Source organism: Mycetomoellerius zeteki, unplaced genomic scaffold (assembly GCF_001594055.1).
Source record: "Mycetomoellerius zeteki isolate Tzet28-1 unplaced genomic scaffold, Tzet1.0 scaffold174, whole genome shotgun sequence".
Lineage (NCBI taxonomy): Eukaryota > Metazoa > Arthropoda > Insecta > Hymenoptera > Formicidae > Mycetomoellerius > Mycetomoellerius zeteki.
The window spans coordinates 2306938-2328396 of record NW_017256696.1 but is presented as its reverse complement, the minus strand read 5'-3'; the positions used below and the strand labels follow the sequence as shown (position 1 = coordinate 2328396).

At 36.2% G+C, this 21459-nt stretch overlaps 1 protein-coding gene across 2 annotated transcripts in view; it reads right to left on the bottom strand.

Moving 5' to 3' along the window:
* LOC108721569 (neural-cadherin) overlaps positions 1–19467 on the bottom strand; it is a 79318-nt gene extending 59851 nt beyond the window's left edge. For both annotated transcript variants that reach the window (XM_018446182.1, XM_018446183.1), the window contains exon 1: positions 18814–19467. The gene's annotated coding sequence lies outside the window, so the exon portion shown is untranslated. The remainder of the gene's footprint in view (positions 1–18813) is intronic.
* Between the last annotated feature and the right edge of the window lie 1992 nt (positions 19468–21459).

Genomic DNA, 21459 nt, shown 5'->3' with positions numbered 1-21459 from the left:
TTTCGATAGGCTAACACAACCAAAAATTGACTGATACAATCAATTAAAAATGCTATGCCATATTTTACCATCTAATTTGCTGCAGCAGCCAATCTTTTTTTTCAGTGTATATTTACAATTTATGTATAAATATTGTTTTGTTTTTATATAGAAAATATATTTTCTAAACAATAAGAATCTCATTTTATAAACTTCCGCTAATTTTATGAACTCATATTTTTTAAACTTCCGCTGACTTATATCTTACAATTCCTATTAAGAGTAGATTGAACAAATTTAATTTAATCGGTAAATTTATGGTAAAATTACTCTTGGGCAGAAAGTATTGATAGACGGGTAAATTGAACCTGATCGTTAATAGAGTTCGTAGTTTTGTCTGGAGAAATTGCAGATAAAGCATGATTAACTCTACATTATTCGTTTGGTTTCTTTAACGTAATTACTCGCATGGAATGTTTCTGACAGTCCAACATTATATCTCAATTTTCATTGTTCTCTTCGATGATTTACAATTAAATAAAACTTGATAATATTCTGTACTCACATAATCTTTAGATTAATGCAAAAATATTTTTTAAAATTATAAACAATTTAAAATAAATATAATAATGTGTGTGTAAATAATATTTATCGAATTTATAAAGTAGAAATATCCTGAACACTCCATGCGAGTAATGAAAGATTAATGTCTAATTTATAATTTAGCTTCAGATTAATCAACGGATAATAAACTTAAATACATAAATCATTTCAGATACAGAATAAATAAATAGGAAGAATGCCTGTATGTGTAGTACGTGCACATGTATCATCTTCGGCTGTCTAGTTCTGGCACCGAGATACGCATTTACGTCCAACTCTAATCTCAAAGGCAGTCGTATAGCCTCTGTTCGCGATACAAATATTTTATGTTAAAATTTTCGATCTCGTCGAATTCAGTACGACTTCACGTCCGCTCGAATGTCGGGCCCGCGATTTTCTGATGCGCAAGGGAATATTTCCATCCGATGGAATAAATATGCCGGAATTTCAAAGAGAGCGTGCAGCGCACACGGAGGCACGTATCTGAATATACGAAATTCAAACAGCGAAAGATATATTGTCGCGTAACGGAATAAATGACTCGACAGAATTGCGTGCCAACGTTGTCGCTTCGCCTTCGTATACGCAACGATTTGTAATCGCGTTAAACGACTCCAGTTGAAATATCTGGGTACGAAAATTTAATGTAATATTTTATTTATAATTCAATCTACCATATCACGATTTTACTATACACGCGTTGTTGGGAAGATAGAAAAATGTAATGTAGTTCACACGAAATATAAACTGTTTAAAAATATTCAAATTTGTTAAATATGTTCAAGGTGTAAATATCACTTTTATACTTTTTTATACTTTAGTCGAATAAATTAAATTTTTGTTTAAAATAATTGAAAAGACTTATCAGACAAATAAGTTAAGTATTATCTACAAAATGCCTCAGAAAAAAATCGTACATGTAACGATTTAAAATCATTTCTTTCACAACAAAAACTTTGAAAGAAGTTCATTTTTTCAACAACTTTTTATAATACTCAACTTAAAAATTAAATTATTCTAATATTAATCTTTAATTTCTTACGTAATACTCTCTTAATTCTTCTAACATCATACTATCGACACTTTATGATATAAAAATGGCCACGTAAAAATAATCAATTGCCTTTGAACTTTAAACAAGATTACATTTTGCAACATGTATACATCTTTTTTCTAAATGTAAGCCCAATCCCATCACTTGTACATACATAAAAGGAAACGCGCAAACTGCCGTAATGCAAATAAACGGATTACTGGTGGCTTTTGAGTACTGCAAAGAAATAGATGAAACTGGCAGGGCGTGTCGTTACAAAACATGCCACATCTACTTTGACCGATGTTCTTATTCCTTAAGCAATATTTCGAGGGCATTAAGGGTAAAGTGGATCAAGCTCGTATTGCACTGACCCACTTGTATTTCTCGGTTTTCGATATATTTTTTAGTCCGTCTGGAAAGTCACATAAGCCGGGATAAGCCATTGCTCGACGTGTGCTTGAAAAGCGTATATGTAACAGGATTTACACGGTGCACAGAAATCGGCGTGAGACTTAAAAACATAATGCTCTATAACTCTTCACGTAATGAAGATACCAGTGAGAAGTAGTACTTGTTTTAGACTCCATTTCTGCATATTTTGAGCTCTTTTAAAATTTTTTAACAAATTACAATATGTTAGTGTAATTTTAAATGATAAATACATAAGATTATTAAAGTACAAATAAACTTATTGTTAGTTATGAAAGCATTTTTTATAAATTTTGTATTTTCAAAATATATTATACAAAAAATAATAATTTGCATTATTCTAAATGTTATAATTCAAGTAATATAAAGATGTCTTTGAGTAACTAAAAGTTTATTACGTGCAATATAATTGCAAAATTTTATTAAATATTCATGTAAAAATTTGCTTTTATAGTCACAGTTTTAAAGAATCTTAGTCAAACAGAGAAGATAATGTAATAATATACAAAATGTAAAAATATGCAAAATCTATGTTTAATTATAAACCATTTGAAACGAAAAAAAATGAGTATGTGTGTTGCAAATTTTTATTTTAAATTTGATCGTCTAAATTACTTATACACGCTGTACAGTAAGGTAAATATCTTGGCGAATATTCTACAATACCGGAACATGTTAAGAAACATTTTTGCAACACCTTGCCACGCCCGTTGCATTAGCAAGGGGACTGATGACAATTGCCAAGTATTGCAACGAGTCATTAAAATTGCCTCGCCCATGTACCTTCTGTGTCTTTGCATTCACGCGTCACTGTCTCCCGAAATGAATAGCCTCAGCACCGTTCGCAACAGACGTCGTTGAAGAAACCGCGAAAGCGCGTATCCCGGTCGGCAGCAGACTGTGAAACGCGTGTAAAGAATGCCGATGGAACAAAAGAATCCCGGAATCCTTTTGCAATGGTCTCGAGAAGCCTATCGTGAACCGAAGTGAAGGAGTGAGCACGAGCGACGCCCGGCTTTTAGAGTCTCGAGAACCAGCAGTAACCCTTTGCTCTCCATCGACACCATATGGCATAACTAACACTATAATACTCGGTGGATATGTAAAATCCGGACGACATGGAGCTAGCTCGACGATTTGCGTGAATGCCTGCTGTGACCAATCCGAAAAATTCGCGTTTCCATGTCGAACATGTTGAATAGGTCGTTCTTGCCTTCGTGACTTTCGCAAAATTCATGATGCATTCGCGAAAATGCGTTTGCCCGCCTCGGCAAGATCGATAAACATACTATCAACGTAATATTGTCCGGTTTCTGTTGCATTAAATTTTCATCAGAGCCCTTCCGATTAATTTTAATACGTTTCTTGCTTAATAAAAGTGTATAGAATTGTCGGCTGAGAATTTTTCTCTTCAAAGCGACGAAAATTAAAAGGCTTTTTCTTACGCAAATAAAAATTGTTGATAGAATAAAGTATGAGCTATAATATTATTTTGATTTGATAACCAAGTTTATGATTGTTGAAGTAATAATTCTGTATTGTACAAAGACTAATCTACCTGCTGTGTATTTATAAAAATAATCTATTCTTAATTTTTTTTTATTAATATTAAAAAAATTAATTTATTATTTTATTACTTGAATGTTCTCAAAAAGTATTATATTTATTTTATAAAAATTCAGGAAATAATATCTTTTATTCAGTCCAAAGGAATATTTAATCAGAATAAAACAAAAAATCTCAGGATTAGAATATAGATTTATTTATATCGAATTGTGAATTAAAAGATTACGTTTATGAGTGTAATATTCATTTTTATATTGCTCAGAATATCACAGTATAATCTGGTAACAGCTCAATGAACACATATTCTTTAAACGACCAAAAATTATAATTCTCCTGTCAGCATCCCGACAAAATTGACTGGATTAAAATCGATGCTAGATTTATTACGTCTCATCATCGGTTTTTAAACGAACGTTCGCGAGTAAGTAACGGCGATAATGGGTAGTGATAAAACAAGCGTTACGTTGTCACGATGGTCGTCGGGACGTTATTCTCTCGCGTAAATCGCCCGCGAGATAACCACCGATGGTTGATATCCTTGACGGTGCTTAATCAGCAGTTAAATCCCCCCCTCTCTTTCTATCTCTTGCTTACTCTCTCTCTCTCTCTCTCTCTCTCTCTCTCTCTCCCTCTCTCTATCTCTCTTCTCCTACCCCCCGTCACTGAGATTCGCAGCTGCTGGCTATAAAATTGTCCAATTGAATCATTCTAGCGCCTAGAATAATCCCAACGTAGCTATTTCCTATTTACAAAATTGAGCTTCGTCCCTATATAACTGTCGACCTTCCCACTTCGATTCCTCGGCCGTCATTGTATTTCCCCTCGATAGCACCCCTGCTCATTGTGTTACCGACCCACGAGGACCATGGCCTGAGAGTGGTGAGAGATTTCCCTCGACAGCGACAGCACACCCCTGGGCCTGTTATTGGCCTATGTGCGGACGCACTTCTAATTAGTATGGATGTGTGGCTCATTGCGGCCCTTCAATTTTAGCGCGTATCCTGCGGAGTTTGCTCTCAATCGGGAGGCAAGATGCAAATATCCGAAGGCATTAAAGAAGCGACGAAAGAAAGTCATTGAATTTACGTAAAGACGATCGTCTTTATGTAATTCTTTTTTATTAGGTATATATATTTTCTATATATAATATTAAAAATTTTTATTTTGATAATATTCTTATTTTATCGTATTAAATAAAAGCAGAGATATGAAGAGTTCAATGTTACTATTAAAATATTTAATCAAATATTTAACCAAAATGAAAAAATAATTATATAAAGATCTATTCAATATACAACAATGTTGATTGTATACATATAGAGATGATAATTTTATTTTATCAAAGATAATTCTTTTCTTCTCTCTTTTGATACAGAAAAATTTAGATTTTGCATAATTAGACGTAGCAATTGTTACTTATCTGTGATATACACAGGAAAAATTGTATGTTAAATCATAACGTTTCCGCAAGCGGTCGCCTTTTTTGCCCCTGCTGTAAAGTCACTTTTTATCCGTATGTTCCTGCTTTCCATGTTACCGAATAACCAGGAAGATTCATAACCCTCATTAATAATCATTACAAGCGGAAAAGTTTCCAATTTATCAAACATACGGCGAAGACATAGAAAACTACGCAACACGTAATCATGTGTGCGGATACAGCTGACTGCGAAAACATCATGCGAAATTTATCTTCAACATCAGAGTTTTATTGCTCTCTTACAAAGCATAAAATTATCTATTAATAGATATTTAATGCGAATATCAACGTATCATTTAGAGTGTCGTATAGATTAGCAGAAAAATTTTTAGACACAAACAAGGGTAAGGGAAAATAAAAAAATATATTTATCTTTTTAAATAATGAATTTATATGCTGCAATGCGTTTTTAAAGCTGTTTTTTACATTCGTTCTACTTAAATAATAAATTTATTTCTACTTTTAAATAAAACGCAACAAATGAATTCGTCTTTCAACAATAACAATTTTTATTGAATTAAACGAGTTATTACGCGAGGAAATGAGAAAAAGGATAACACAATAAATAAAACACAAATTGTTTATAAATAATTTTATCAAAAGAATATATTTAATCATTTTGTAAAAAAAAACATAAAGACAGGATACATTTTCCTCATTTACATTTAATAATATTGTAAAAAACTTGTGGTATAAAATATAGCGCGATTGATTTGTATTTTCACAAAATTTCCAAAAGTTATTTGTCGGGTTTTGATACGAGAAATTACAAATGTGATTACCTACCGCTAACCACTCTAAGAAAGGCAACAAAATCGAATTCCGATATTACATAATAGCGTTCCGGATATCAGATTTGCTATAATGATACATCGCAAATGCGTTTATCTGTGTCACTCATAAACAATCCGTAACACGACTTGAATAGAACATTGGAAAAGATATATATATATGTGTATATATATATATATATACATATAAATTTACACACCTGGTAAGCTGTACTAAATCAAATTAGATATTGTTTCGTATTTTTTGACCTAAATTCAAAATAAATATGAATTCGCTGAATGCAGAAGAAATAATAAATTTTTCATGACATTTTGAACTTTATTTGCATAATTTTCTCTTCTGATAAATATTTTTAAATTAATAGAACAATTATAAAAAGAAAATATTCGTGACAGATATTTTTAAATAATTAAACAATGAAATACTCCAAAAAGGCATATGATAAATACTTTAACCTTTAAGTAGGTAGAGGAGCCACACAGCATAATTTTCTTAAAAATTTTGTTCTGGGAAAAGAATATAAAAAAATATTGTTCAGATATACCTAGAAGTCTTAAAGTTCATTATAGTTTTACATTCCTCTGTGTCACAATGAGATGTAGCTAATATAAATTTAATTATAACATAATATACTAATAAAAAAATATAACTATAATAAAATTAAACAATTTTTTTCAAATGTTTTGAGAATCACACCAACTTACATATTTTTAGTCCATCTACCTACTTAAAGATTAAAAACATCGTGTCACGAGACTGAACATCAATAGTTATACAAACGTAGAATTATAACAGAATGATGAACACACAATATGAGAATAATTTTTTAAAAATAATATTAATGCAAATTTTTGTTATTATCCTTTGATTTTCTGTAGATGATCACGAACTAACTTCCGGTGTTATAAGAGAAAGTTATACTTTACTCTTATAGGATATTGGCTACGTTTACACCGTGCATTTAGTCCGCGGCCTATACAATAGACGTCCTTGTTTATCCTGTATATTAAACAACAAAGACACCTATCGTATAGATCGCGGACTAAGCGCACGGTGTAAACGTAGCCAATATCTGACCTAAGCCGCGCTTAAAAGTTCGCTCATGAAGAGACGCGATAACCAAGCGGAACGGAAGCGTTTTCATACTCTGGTCTTCGCGTTCCATAATATAAGACGAAATTTAAGTCCCATACATGCGCAAATAACAATGAACTCTATAATTAGACGTTCCGGGGTGAGGTGTGGGCTCCGCAGAAACACCCATTCGCGGTAACGGGTCCTCAAAGTTCACGCGGAGCGTTTCTGGTGACTCTTCGCGGGGGTGCGGGACACAGCGGGGAAGACTTAACAGGAGCTTTCCCAATGGAGGTCCGCGCCGACATGGTGCCAGCGTCTCTGAAAAGGCTCCTCTACGGCTCGTTAGCGACCGTAGCGAAAGGGCGCGAGAGCAGGGTGGAGAGACGGAGGGATAGTTGTATTCGGAGAGAACTATGTAAATTTCGTTCCCGATTCGCGGCGACATTACCCCAGGAATCGCGCCAGTATACCGGGTGGAACGCGACGTTCGCACGGACGACAGAGATAACTCGACCTAACTTAGTCTCACGGACAATGACAAACGTCAGACGCCGGCGCTGCATATTTCAGGACATCACGGCGGAGTCGTCGCTCGGTCGGTGGTGTGTCCTGTTTCGTGCTGTTCTACGCTACAGCGAGGCTGCGCGAACCGCGTGCGCGATAGGGGAAGTTCATCCCTCGAGGAAAACGAGGGTGGAACGTCCATCGAGGCGATTCATTCTTGCGTCGTGAAAAACTGCGGGGCGCACATATTTTATTTTATCGTCTTCATGGCGTTAATCTTTAACCATTTTTTCGAATAAAAAAGTAAAGCAAACAATGTAAGTAATCTTCGAGCTATTAGGTTTAACGATCAAGTGTATAGTCCTCCTCGCTACAAAAAGTGACTAGAATTTATATTTTCCATATAAAATGAATGTTATGTATACATATATATATATATGAAACAATTTAATAAAGTCAATATTTATATTTAATAATACATTGTAGTTTAAATAAAAATATTCTCATTTTATCTTAATTATTTTTTTTTAAATTATTTCTCATTCAACATGTTGTTGAAACAATTTTTGACTCAAATTTTAAATTTCTGCCAGACTTTTTGTATTACTTTTACAAATATAATACAGAAAGAGAGAGAGAGAGAGAGAGTTCTGTATTTTTTCATTTTGTTAAAAAATGCGTGTAATAAATAAATTCTTAAAAAGCAAGGGTGATTTCGTATTATTAGCATATAGCAGACTTTAAACGTAAAATTTTAGTAAAACAAACATATTCTTTCCTTATATACCTATTTTAAAAACAAATTCAGTTACTTTTAATTAGAAGCCGAGATATTTTAATTGCAAGGTATAAATTATAAGTAAAAGATATTAATAAATAACGTATAATAAATTTTTTAAATGTATAGATTATAAAATAGAGATACATATTTTATAAGTCATTTCACTTTAATCACAAAAGGAGTGGCGTGCTAATAATAAAGGTGAATTTGCACATGCCATTCCAGGATATGTCGAACTATTTTACATGCAGAAACTACATGCAATATCTGGATACTTACAGAAACTATTAAGATAAATTAAGATACTTAATAACGCTGTTCGTGGTATTAAGAATTTGAACATGACAGAATACTTAATGTCGTGAGGAGAATTATACTCGGAGACGTTATATTGCGGCAACTCTAATTAACCCTTAACTGGTCTCATGAGGTCTTAGCCCAGACCATGATATCACATACGTAATATTCCTCCAGACCAGTCAAGAGTTAACGAGAGTAAATGATAAAAAATATTTGCTCGCAACAATTTAAGTAATAGGTCAAATTAAGTAATAGTTTTTTTTCGTATACAAACTCGATATTACGGTACAAACTTGATCTCATCGACCATCGTAATTCACCTAAACTTCATTAATATCACGCAGTAAAACATTATTTATAACTTCATAGGCTGTGTTCCAAAATTCACTGTCAGCACTAAAAAACTAATACACATAAGTAAAGTGTAGATTTGTAACGCTGGCAGTAAATTTTAGAACGCAGTCAATTATATATGTAATTGCTTACGTAATAAATCCAATTATTTTTAGAAAAAATAAAAAAGTTTGTTATACGAATAATTGTTATATGAATAATATTTAAAGCTTCTTCATCGCTTAAATACCTAAATATATATTTTGTAATATATGCAGCCTGCAAAATTCTGAAAACGGAATTATAGCGAATTTACATCTTTATAGATATTCTCGTATACCTACAAGTACGACATATTTTTACGGTCAATCGGAAACGGTCAATTTTTGCGCCATATATAATTTCATGTTTGTTTCCAAGAATTATAATGGCTTTAAGATCCGTACAGTCGCGATATCGTTACTTCGTAATTGCGGGCAAAGGTACCTAGGTACCCTCGTTCCCCGCGGATCGACCGCGAGGTGTACGTGAACTTTGATCTAAGCCGTGGCTTAGAAATTTCACCGCACGCAAATGTTAAAGAGTCTTAGCTGTGTACCGCCAGCGACATAAAGAGCGACAGAATCGGCATTAAACCCCGTGTACAATGTTAGATTAACTCGGGAATTAACGCCTGAACTTAAACTGGAAGCTCTCGATATGAATTAACAACGATACTCGACGACGGGGAGACGAAAGGTTTCGCGGGATTTGTAGGACGAAGCCATCTTGGGCGATCGATAAGCAACAACTGCGTTAAGAATAGCTAGTCCCATTATTTATTTGCGAACAGATAAACTCGGAAGCCGGAGCACATCCGAAAAATGTCTTTTCCACATATTCTCTCTGACATCAATCTGTCTCATTAAAACGTTATTGACTTAAGATTAAATTAGAAGTTATATATTGATTTTCGTGATTTTGCCACCATGACAATAGAACGTGAAATACACGGAAAGAATGATTTTTTGCTGAAGTACCTATCTAAAAATTTAGCCAGATAAAAATTTGAAAATAATTTTGTTCATTGAGAAAAAAGTATGCATGCTAAAACCGAGAAAACTGTTTGCAGTATTAACAGATTGTACTAATTCTGGTAGAAAATAAACGAATTTTTTGATTCTATTATGACTCTAATTGAGATAATCAGAATTCTGATTGATATGATCAAAATTCTGGTTCATTCACATTTTCCAGAAATTTTTCTCAGCGTTAGATCATCAAAATAATTATGTAGAACGCTTAAGCGTTTAATGACACCGCTGCGAAAGTTTTAGCATTCTAGCAACCAGTTTGAACGTCCTACATAATTATTTTGATAGTCCAAATAAAATTATTTTCAGATCAGTGTTAGCTAAATTTGTAGGTCCTTTAGCGAAATCGTTCTTTCCATGAAATCATTTTCCAATAATCAGATTTTGATTCCTATATAAGCTATCTTACAAACATTAAATAATGTTATAATTGTTGCGACGTTACGATATTTATCATATTTGTTACAAACGAATGGCAGTTAAAATACTAACTATTTCCGCTTTATTATTGACTATTGTTCTTAAAAATAATTTTATGGTTCACATGTTTAATCGTAATGAGCATATATCTTCCATACTTCTAGTTTCCGATAGACTTCTATTGAATGATGGAGCAACAATTGGAGAATAATCTTTTAAAATTTTGCTACATCCCGTATATTGCGTTTTTATCCTCCCTTCTATTTATTGAGCAGAAAATAGTCTACATTGACTGACCAGACGCGGAATACTCAACATATACGACAATCGCTGTCATCCCAACATTGTGTATCTAGTTTAACATAGACGCGCTCTGAATTCCATGCATCTCACGATGCTTAGCGTCGCGCCGTTCTTTCTCCCCCCCCCTCTCTCTTTCTCTCCCTCTCTCTTTGATCCTCTGCTGTAACGTCACGATTTTTACGAGTTTTCAGATACAAAAGAAGAGAGCATGGTTTGGTAAACGCGCATTCATCGCGTGTGTGCATCCATCTCTCTCTCGTCGGGATCGGATTATTTTCTACCATCTGATATTTTTGCCCAACGACGCTACTTTATATACTACCATAAAAAGAATTTTTGATATTATATATCCCAATAAAATGAGACAACTAAATAACGGTGTTATCGTAGATTTATTTTTAATACGTTTGTACGAAATATTTTTAATATGTTTATTGGAATAAACATTTTTTTAAAATTCAATTAATTCTGTCAATGCTAGAAAAAAGTTCTTTTTATCATCTTTTTTGAATTCAGATCAAGAAAATACAAAACAATTTTTAAATTTGTTGCTGGGGATGGCTCAGTGAAACATTTGATTTTTTTATTAATTATGTAATTATTCCCATCAAATTATATACTGTCGTTTTTTTTTTAAATAATTTGCGCACTGTTTCTATCGCGCTGATTTTCAATTGACTTCTTTATTTTAATTACTTTGTTTTTCAATTTTCGAGAGTAATTTATTTTCTATTTACTTAAATTTGAAATAATCGTTTTTCAGTGATCAAGTATATAACTCAATGTCAGATGTATTTTATAGTACAAAAACTACGTCCAGAAAGTTCACGTTACATCCAAAGTTATAAATACGTTCCAAATTCGTAGATTCTAATGTAACATTCGAAATTGGTCTAAGAATACTGATCGAAATCCATTGTCCCCAATGAATATCTTGCCTTGCGCAGAATACGCCGGAACTTCGTCAGTACGTCACGTACGGACGGTTTGGAAAACGTTGACCCGCGAATGGTACTTCCGTTGTATTTTGGGACTTTGGCAGGCTTCCATACAAAGCTACCGCGGCCGCTTGGTCATTGGCCTCATTTTGCAAACAGCTCTAGGGGATCGCAACCAGTGACTTTGTTTTGATGCGACGAACGCAATTAGCGTGCGCCGCGACCGCTCTGCGGTTGCAACGTTACATTTACGCTCTATCGACGTTGCCCTACGACATTATCTAGAAATTTCTGTTTGCGGAGAGTTCCGAAAGTACCAGCGGAACCCTCATTACCGGAGATGGATTGCGCTGGAATTACGAATATTTGAATAATCACGTAACTAGATGTTTTGAATGGCTCTCGAATATTCTAAATAACGCAGATGTATAAAATCGATATAAGTTTAGATACCTATATTAAGTGAAAACAGATCGAGAAAAACCTAGATATATTTTGTATTATTCGAAACGAAACTTTTTATTCGTACGTCAATGGTAATAATGCACATGCATATAAAAATAAAAAAAAATAATAATTGCCCAGTAAACATCAACTAAAGTAACGTGTCAGTGTTGTAATTTCACAATCAACAATAACATATGCTGTACATTGTTCAGTGTGAAATTATAACGTTGATGTTATGTTACTTCGAGTTAGTGTTTACTGGATGGTTGAACTCATTCGATTTGCCGCGTACGTGGACGTCTGTGATGTAAGAATATCAGGTGTAGTACATATGTATTATATAATGAGAGCACGAAATATAAATTTGGACCTCTCTCAAATTGTGTGTGTCTGTATGTGCAAGTACAATATTATAATTTTAGAAAATGTCTTTAGAAACTCGTAGGATTAAATAAACGAGAGGGTGAATAAATGACTATAAAATTTAATAGTAAAATCGAGAAAGGCTTAATAAAGATGATAAAATAATTAAAAAGTTTAACTGAAGCGAAGAAATGTAACCGTTAATTTCATTAGTGGGAAACTCCCTACGTCGCCCCATTTTCCAAAGTTCTCAATTATCCCAATTAACCATACTAGATAAATTGCGAAACTTCGTAATTCACTTAATTGCATACTGGTCTTATTTTACACTGCTATTAGAAAATACGTTGCAGCGTGTGATCATATTGGATATTTGCATTTGGGTCAGAGTTTTGATTGAAGAGCCACCATTAATTGAACAAACAGACACCTTCGTATTGCTACACTTGCTAGTTTTACATCGTATGACTGATGATACGGCGCATATACGGACAGGTTTTACAATACGACAATAGCACACAATTGTGCTTTTAGAGCCGAGAATGCCGATAGTTTCGCAATAAACCGTGCTTTATCGGGCGGATAAATTGTGGATCAAAACATGATATTCCAAATGTCTAAATTTCGTAAGCGGTTTATTGACCGCGATGAAATTAGTGCTCAAATATTTATAGACCGGAGTAATGCACATTGTACCATATTTATATCAGCATATTTGCTGTTATTTAACGATTTTAACAAACTCGAAATCGACTATTCTTTACACAGTGAAAATTTTATCAGCAATCGTTTATATTTTTCTAAACTTAATAGCACTATATGTTTCAATAACTGAACTTTATATAAATCCTCTAATCAATTGCTTGAAATTAATTGAGAATAACGTTTCCTATTAATATTATTAAAATTTAATTCTTATTTTTTTTTATTTTGGAAAAATTCTATTTATCTCTATTTGAACTTTAATATTCATGGACCAGAGGATATGCATTAGTTTTGATTTCGAATACATATTCCTGTATAATAAATTTCACTTCACTTTGTCCCTTCTCGCGAAAGCAATCTGCCTTTATTTCCTGGATATCATGATGGCCGCGGTTATGTCGCTGTAGCTCGATATTATTGACGTTTTCACCGAGATATTTGGGCCGTATTGATAAACCCGTTTTACAGAGTGACTCGCGCGCGAGATGAAAAACAACGATCAGTGATTCGATGGGACGAAAGCAATTAACCGTGCCCTCCCAATCCATCGCCCATGCAGTCATCAAGCGGCGGATCATCATTGTCGCGGATATCACGTCGCTGTATCTCTAGCTTGCTGTCGCTTTCGTTTGGACGATCAGACCTCATCGACATGAAAACGTGAGAGAGAAAAAGAGAGACAAGCACGAAGACTCACGATGCGACGCCACGAAAGCAATTAAATTGCGCGCCCGGGAATATATAGTTTCTGCGGTCGCGATGTTTTACCTCGAGACTATTGACCGTTCTCTGCTCTCCACCAGCGAGACACACACCGGGGATTTAGAGATGAATCCTATTTCGTGGAGTATCCAAAAACGAGGAAATTATACGAATCACTCTAATTTCGAGATTAACTCTGAAGCATCGACTGCGTGTTTACCTACGCTGCAGCGCTGTGTCGTTAAAGCAAACATCTAGTATGCGTATCTATGACGGTAACGTTCGTACGAAGGTAATATTAAAAATGTCTGATACATTTCCGCCTTCATAAAGATGTTCTCATTGAAAAAGAAGCATTGTGAACTATCGTGAACGCGGAGATCTTTGAACGACTGATGAAAAGGACGTGCACGATATCTTTCGATATGATCTACACTGCAAGTTTATGAGTAGGCTTTTTCCATATTATGAGGCTTTTCAATGTTATTCTAGGCTTGCTGTTGATGTGTCGCCAAATAATGTCGAAAATAATTGCGATACTAGTCCCGAATATGACAGACGTCGCAGATGTGCTTTGCTCCTATTTCTATCAAAAACCCTCTTCGAAATCTTGCCTTCGCATTATTTTTTACGATGTCGCGAATATTTATAGCAAGATATTGGCTGTAATATAAAATCTCTTATATTTATATCTGTATTCAAAGCCCACTTTAGATCTCCTGCGACAAAATTTGGAACGGAATTTTATTTATAATTTTTATGTGCTGTATATTTTAATATACGCACGCTTATATACAGTAAGTGCAAAAAGTATTTGTACAAGAGAGATATATTTTTTAAAAACTTCTCTTTTAAAAAGTAAATATAAATTTACAATTTATTAACAAAGAATAAAATAGATCATATATTTTTCTCAGAATTATTTTACCTAAAAAGATGTGTAATAAAATACATTTCTTAATAAAATATATTTCTTCGAAATAAGCGAGAATGTGAAAAATTCTATTTTTGGACACATAAAAGACGCGAACTTAACTCTTTTGTTTATATTATAACAGAACGTACTCATTGTTCAAAATTATTAATTCATGTTTATTGTCTACAAATAAGGTTTTTAAAAATTCCGCTGTACAAATACTTTTTGCATTCACTGTATGGATATTTATGTTATATTTCGATATATGTATATTTCAACTCTTTGTTTCCTACATGGCACGTAAAGTAATAAATAATTTTGTCCCAAATCCCGTTGCGAATTTTCGATCGTTTAAAATGGTGATTGTACAGTGTTCTTATTTTATTGTAACAGATCGTTATTTTAACAGTTGCGTTAGCAGAGTAACGCAAGCTTGGTTAGAAATGAAGGGCGGTTTAATTACATATAAATCCCGAATGTCCGTTGGGCGAGTTGATTAATGTTACATCTCTGAATAGCTCCTTTGTGAATTACCAGCAAAATCTGTACAAGAAGTGTTACACATGTTATTTATCTGATAACGCGAGTTCAGTAATTCTATACAATCGCTATTTAATTCATAAAGGGTTTTACAACACTGTGAAATGTTGTGTCACGTGTTACCCACGCGCATCACGTCTTATCGCTGCATCCAAGCGCACAATATTACTAAAATAGCAGAGATTGTTTTCGCAAACATTTTATCTCAATAGCTAAAGTTCATTATTCATCAAGAAATCTCATCTCTGTAAATCCAAACAAGAGCATACTGGATATGTTTTCGCTAGTATACTATATCGGAGGATAAACTGAGAAAAGCGGTGAAAGAGTGGCGTGATAATATTATTCGATATCAGACATTGACGAATTGAATCTTGAAGATGCAAGATGATAACAAAATCTGGTTGTTTATTTAATTTACTTCTATTTGGATAAACATTCCAAGTCACAATTTTGTTAAGATATTAAATATTGAATTAATGTTTGACGAATAATTTTATAAAAATTTTGTCAAATAGTTCTCCAAAAAAAAAATGCATTAGATACACTGAGAAAAAAAATGATTGTAATCACCAGAATTTAAAGTAAACTTATAATTCGTTTTCGGTGCAAACTATATATTTTTTATTGTACTAAATGCTAACATTATTGTAGTAAAATTATAAAAATTGAAGTTTCTAACCATAATTTTCGCATGCAATTATAATCACAAACATCAAACTGTTTTCTCAGTGCGATTTCTAGGAAATTCTGTACACACAGAGCAAACATATTTATTATTTGCAGAATGATATCGATCAGAATTTCTTCTCTGCCTGTTATTGAAAACCAATTAGTTATTTAAAGCAAACGAGTCTTCTGTTCGGATAACGTTGTTGAAAGTTATGAGTTTTACTTTGTATTAAAATAATTGCGCAAGAATAGCTCGAGATAATAAGAAAACAGGTCGAAAAACTGTCCAGAGTTCAAAGGGTCAAATCCTTCTCAGAGGCGGCTTCAGCCGAATTATTATCGATCCACTAGCTCGTCGAATTCACGAGGTCGCGCGGCCTTCCGCGGAGCGTGACAGAGCGATCGTCTGTCGCGAGTTCACGTGGCTTCTATTGATTTACTACGAGCCCGCCGGTTTCGCGAAAGACCACACCGCCGCCACCTGCCTCCTCTGTCGCCGCCTCCGCCGACTGCCCGCCGTGAAAAGTTCCCCCCTTCGGATCGATCCGGTGTCAGTTGGAATCTGCTCGTAACCTGCTGTCTGAAGTATATGGTCACGCTACTCCATAACAATGTGTCACGGAGGTTCGTTGACACGACGTGTCGCAAATGATACGGCGCTAACTCCTCGCGATCCGCAAGAGTTTCGAAAAGCGAAAGAGTTTTGCTTTAGGATGAATTATTATTTGATAAATCATGTATTGTCGAAACTAGTTAAACCGAGTTTTCATCAAAATATTCCGAACTATGTAATGAATAATAATAGCGCGATTCTGACATTTAACTGACGCAAGAGATAATGAATTATAAACAAAAAGTTTTATCCCACGTTTCTCTATTTGTTCAAGTAAGATGTCATTTAGACTTAAATTTATGCTCATATAAGTTTACTGCGAAGTGATGTGAGAATTTAACGCAGCACTCTTTTTCTTTATTAAGTTAATATGATTATTCACAAAATCTAATAAATTTATACTTAGTGATGTTGATATTTTATTTAATGAGACGAGAAAATCACTACAGTGGCGCTGATAGTGTCATATTTTGGAGTAAGGAATACAGTGAAATAATGAATAACAAACCTTACTCAAAAAATAAGTTTTTAAAAATAAGTCTCATAAAATATAAGCGTGCTATAAAAACGATTTTCTCATTTAACAAAACACCTGAGTTATCTATCTGACGATATTCTCTAAGCGATCATTCAGTGACACGTTTGCAATGAGAAATCGATTGCGCGACTTGAAGAATAAAAGAGTGAGAAGTAAGAAGTCATAAATCTTTTTGAAGTTCTTGCCGAATTATTAAGAAAAGATGAAAGAGCCGTCGAACAGCCATCACGGTTGACGGAATTCATATCGTCTCTTCTTTGGACATGAAAAAGCAAAGAGTAAGAATCGTTGAAATATTGGACTACTCCAAAGCCACGTAAGAGTTGTACTTTATACTATACAATCAGTCGACAATGTATACTATAAACTTTCGTGTTGGACAATGTCAATCAATAAAATAGAAATAGTTCTTGATTAAAATAACAGCTTTATATGCAATAAGTTCTCTTATCGATGATCTAAGATTTCTCTAAAATCACAATCGATGTAATCGACGATTATACCCAGCTCAAAACACATTATGTCATTTTCAATCTTCTATAACGTGAACGATTATTGATTATACAAGAGCGAACAATTTTACTAACGAGAGAGAGAGAGAGAGAGAGAGAGAGAGAAAGAGAAATTTGATCAATAGAGAAAGAAGACAAAGTGTCTACTGTAACACGAAATATGTAACAGAAAAGAATAGATTAAGTTTTGACAGTACGCGATCAGAAAACTTATATAGCGCATAAATCATTATGCTTCATTGATCTGGAATTCATCATTCCATAATCAACAGTACGTGTAATCCAACACTTTAACGAAGTAAAAAGATATAATAGCATCGATTACTTGCCTAAAGGTTTAATTAAAATACGTTACGAAACGAATAACTATTCATATTGAGATTAAGATCAATTCCAAGAATTCCTACGAAATAAAATAATATTTCTTGGCATAGACATACGATCACATTAGTGATCGTAAGAATGTTCATTACATTAGAGAGTGTAAGATTGGATAAATTAGTGTTCGAGTTCATTTTAATTCTTTCACATGCGACTGCCGATCAACAACAAACTTAATATGTGTAGAAGTATACGGTGTAGAAATATATCACAGTAGCGAATAGATGCTCCGAAAATGCAACTCTCGGTACACGCCGCGTGTCCTCAATATATCTCGATTACGTCACCTCAAGTATGTCCAATACCATTCTCTCCCAATCCTTTGAAAACCAAATTAAACGTGCACCTGATACGACGCGACCATGACGTATTGTATAGCATCATGCAACAGCAACGCCACGCGCATTTTCAAGAGGGAATGTGTGTATGTGTGTATATATATATATATCTGCGGAAAGATCACGTAAGTCCACCTGCCGTCAGAGGTACGCAGGATCAAGGACAAGTTACACGACGAGGAAGCGATGGACAATTAGACGGACAAACGCACGGAGGGTGGCGGAACGGAGAGATGGAACATGATGGGGCAAGAAAGAGAGGGGAGAGAGACACATTAAGGGAAAGGACACGAGGGTGAAAGAGAGCAGGTCGTAGACCGCAGGGCGTACGAGCTAAATCCGCACGTACCTCCTTACTTCGGCAAAATCAATAACCTGTTTGGGGGTGTTAGGAGAGAATCTAAGGAGAGAGGCCGTAGCGCGGTACCGCCACGCCGGAGATCCGCGCGATCCAGGTGGTTTTGATACATACGCTGTCCGTCAGCCAGATGCTATAGCGTTCCCCGTGTGTGCCAAGTGAACGGCTCCTCCCGACCAGGACTTCGGTGGTGCTCCGGCGTTGCGCAGGAGTACGAGGACACACACCTTCCCTCACCCCCCCGCCCCCGGTATATGCTACCCTCCCCCGCGAGTTCCTCCGCACCTGCGACACTCCCCACGTATACGTGCAACCTCCACCCCGGAAACCACCCTGGCAGGAAAAACAAGCCGCGCTCGCTCTAGCCAGGCAGGCGAGCAAGCAGGTATATCCGGATCGTTGTGGAGTAACCGCGAAATTCGAGCGGCGTGTCCACGTATACGCGGCTGCGTCTCGCTCGTCGGATTACACCAGTCCACCGCTTACTGGAACCGGTGACCTGGTCGACGATCACTGGAATTGTACGATGGTGTCCCGTTGAGATCCAGCTGCGACGACGACAGCGAAATTCTTCCCTGCACTTGTGCTCCACGGGGGCACTTTCACCCGCAAGTTCTCACAGGAGTCGTGACGCTCTCCTTCCGAAGCATCCACCGGCGCGGCCCGAATAACGATCGACGCGGTGCACGAGATTAACACGATTACTCTTGAAAGTACTGACGACGGCTACGTACTTCCTGCACGACTGCTTCCTTTTCGACAGGACACGTTCGGCGAGTCTTCCAGTTAACACGGGGAACGTCGCGCCGACCCCTTTTGCGCTGGGTGGCGCCCTCGGGAAAGTCAGGATACCCCGGTACGCGTGCAATCGGTCGTCGCTTATTCCGTATACCGCACACCACGCTTCTTCTCCTCTCCGGGCACCTCTGCTTCTCCGCTTCCCTCACGCGCAACTCCGAAGCGAGGCGCAACTCGAGAGACGCGGCGCGCGCGCTTCGAGCTGTCGCGGCTGTGGGGCGCGGACCACTACCTCGACGAGCCTCCCGGATCGTTGGATAAAACTTGGTGGGGCCGTTCCGGTCGACGTGCGAACTCCCCACCTCTTCGTCGTCGTCCCCACCATCGGATGGTCGACCGATGATCCCTTCACCGCACCCCCTTCGTTCCCTGTACGGCGCTGGTCCCTCGTCCTCTCTCCCCTCGCCTGTACTCGGACGACTCTACTATCACAGCCAACGCCACCACCGCCACCACCGTCGCTACCATGAGGAACGTCGAGCAGTATCGTCACCCCTTGGAGGGAAGGAGGGGGATTGCAGGGTGCGCGAGCGCGCGTTCACCCTCGCGCAAGAGCCACGCTTCGGTCGTGTACGTCGCCTGCGTGCCGTTAAAGTTGCACTCGCGCGCGTCACCCCAACACCGACATCCACGATCGAGAATGAAGATAATGCGACGAGTAGCGAGGTCGGCGGTGACCAGGGGGAGGTTGACGCGACGGGGGGTTGCCTCTTGGATGGCCTGCGGATTCTTGGCAAGCGAAGCTTGCTAGATAAAAGCTCGAGGGAGACGTACTCTAGGGAAAGACGCGAAGAAATCGCGAATCTGATTCTTTCAATCGGGTTTCGTGCGATTTCTTTTATTCTCTCGCTCACTGTCTCATTGTCAGCGTTCTAGAAGAACGAATGATAAATCGTAGGATTGACGGAATTTGGTAGTATCTTTCATCTCCAACAGAATACTTCGTGTCGCTTTACTACCAATTTCAGTTCTATTAAACAAATGAATTTCAAACATTTGTACGCTATAAATACTTCAGTTAGTTTTGTTAGAACGCTCTAAAAAAATGTAGATTTAACACCACATGCAGTGTTTATATAATTCTCATCGTGTTGTCTTGTTAATATAAACATTATGGATTTTAAATTCATTTTGGTGTTGATATAAACATTATTGATTTTAAATCCATATTATGTTGATATAAATACCAACATGTGAGAATTATATAAACACACATCACATGTGTGTGTTTTTAAATCCGCACCTACATTTTTTAGAATAAAAATATATAATAGATAATAATATATGTAACTCATTATCATGAAATTGTAACATATTATAAACTTACAGATATAGATTTTTATGTTACTACTTTATTGCAGAAAAACCTTTGTGTAACAAAACATATAGGAATCTTCTCCCTGATACGTGACTCATTATAGACGAAGTTCCGCAAAAAAGAAGACGAGTAATGATCGCGAAAAAGGAAAGGAAAGCCGCTTTGTCGAGACTATATCGTTTAACAACATTTTGAAGTTAATTAACATTGCATATTCATCTTTTCCTTTTTTCGTTTTTTTTCTCTTTTTTTTCTGTAACTATCGACGGGGTGAGTCGCCTCATTTGCATACCTTCTCGGAGGTGATAGAGCATCTGGTTACGATAAGGAATATCGAAGCGGTAGACCGTAGCTAGCTCGTTAATGAACTGGAAGATACACTAAACGCGAAAGAGAGACGCGGGTGAATAACTCCACCTGGTGCGTCGCGTCGACATAAAGTTTCGGTCTCTTCCACCTCACGATACCACAAATATATACCGCGGAACGTGGTCTTATTTCGACATCGGGACATACCTAAAATTCATCGCGGCGTACTCCGAACGCCCGGCATCCTAAATGTCGTAACCTCGTGCTGAACGTCATACGAGATGGACATCAAATCCTGTGCGGTATGCACGGATTGCACATCTATTTTTATAGCT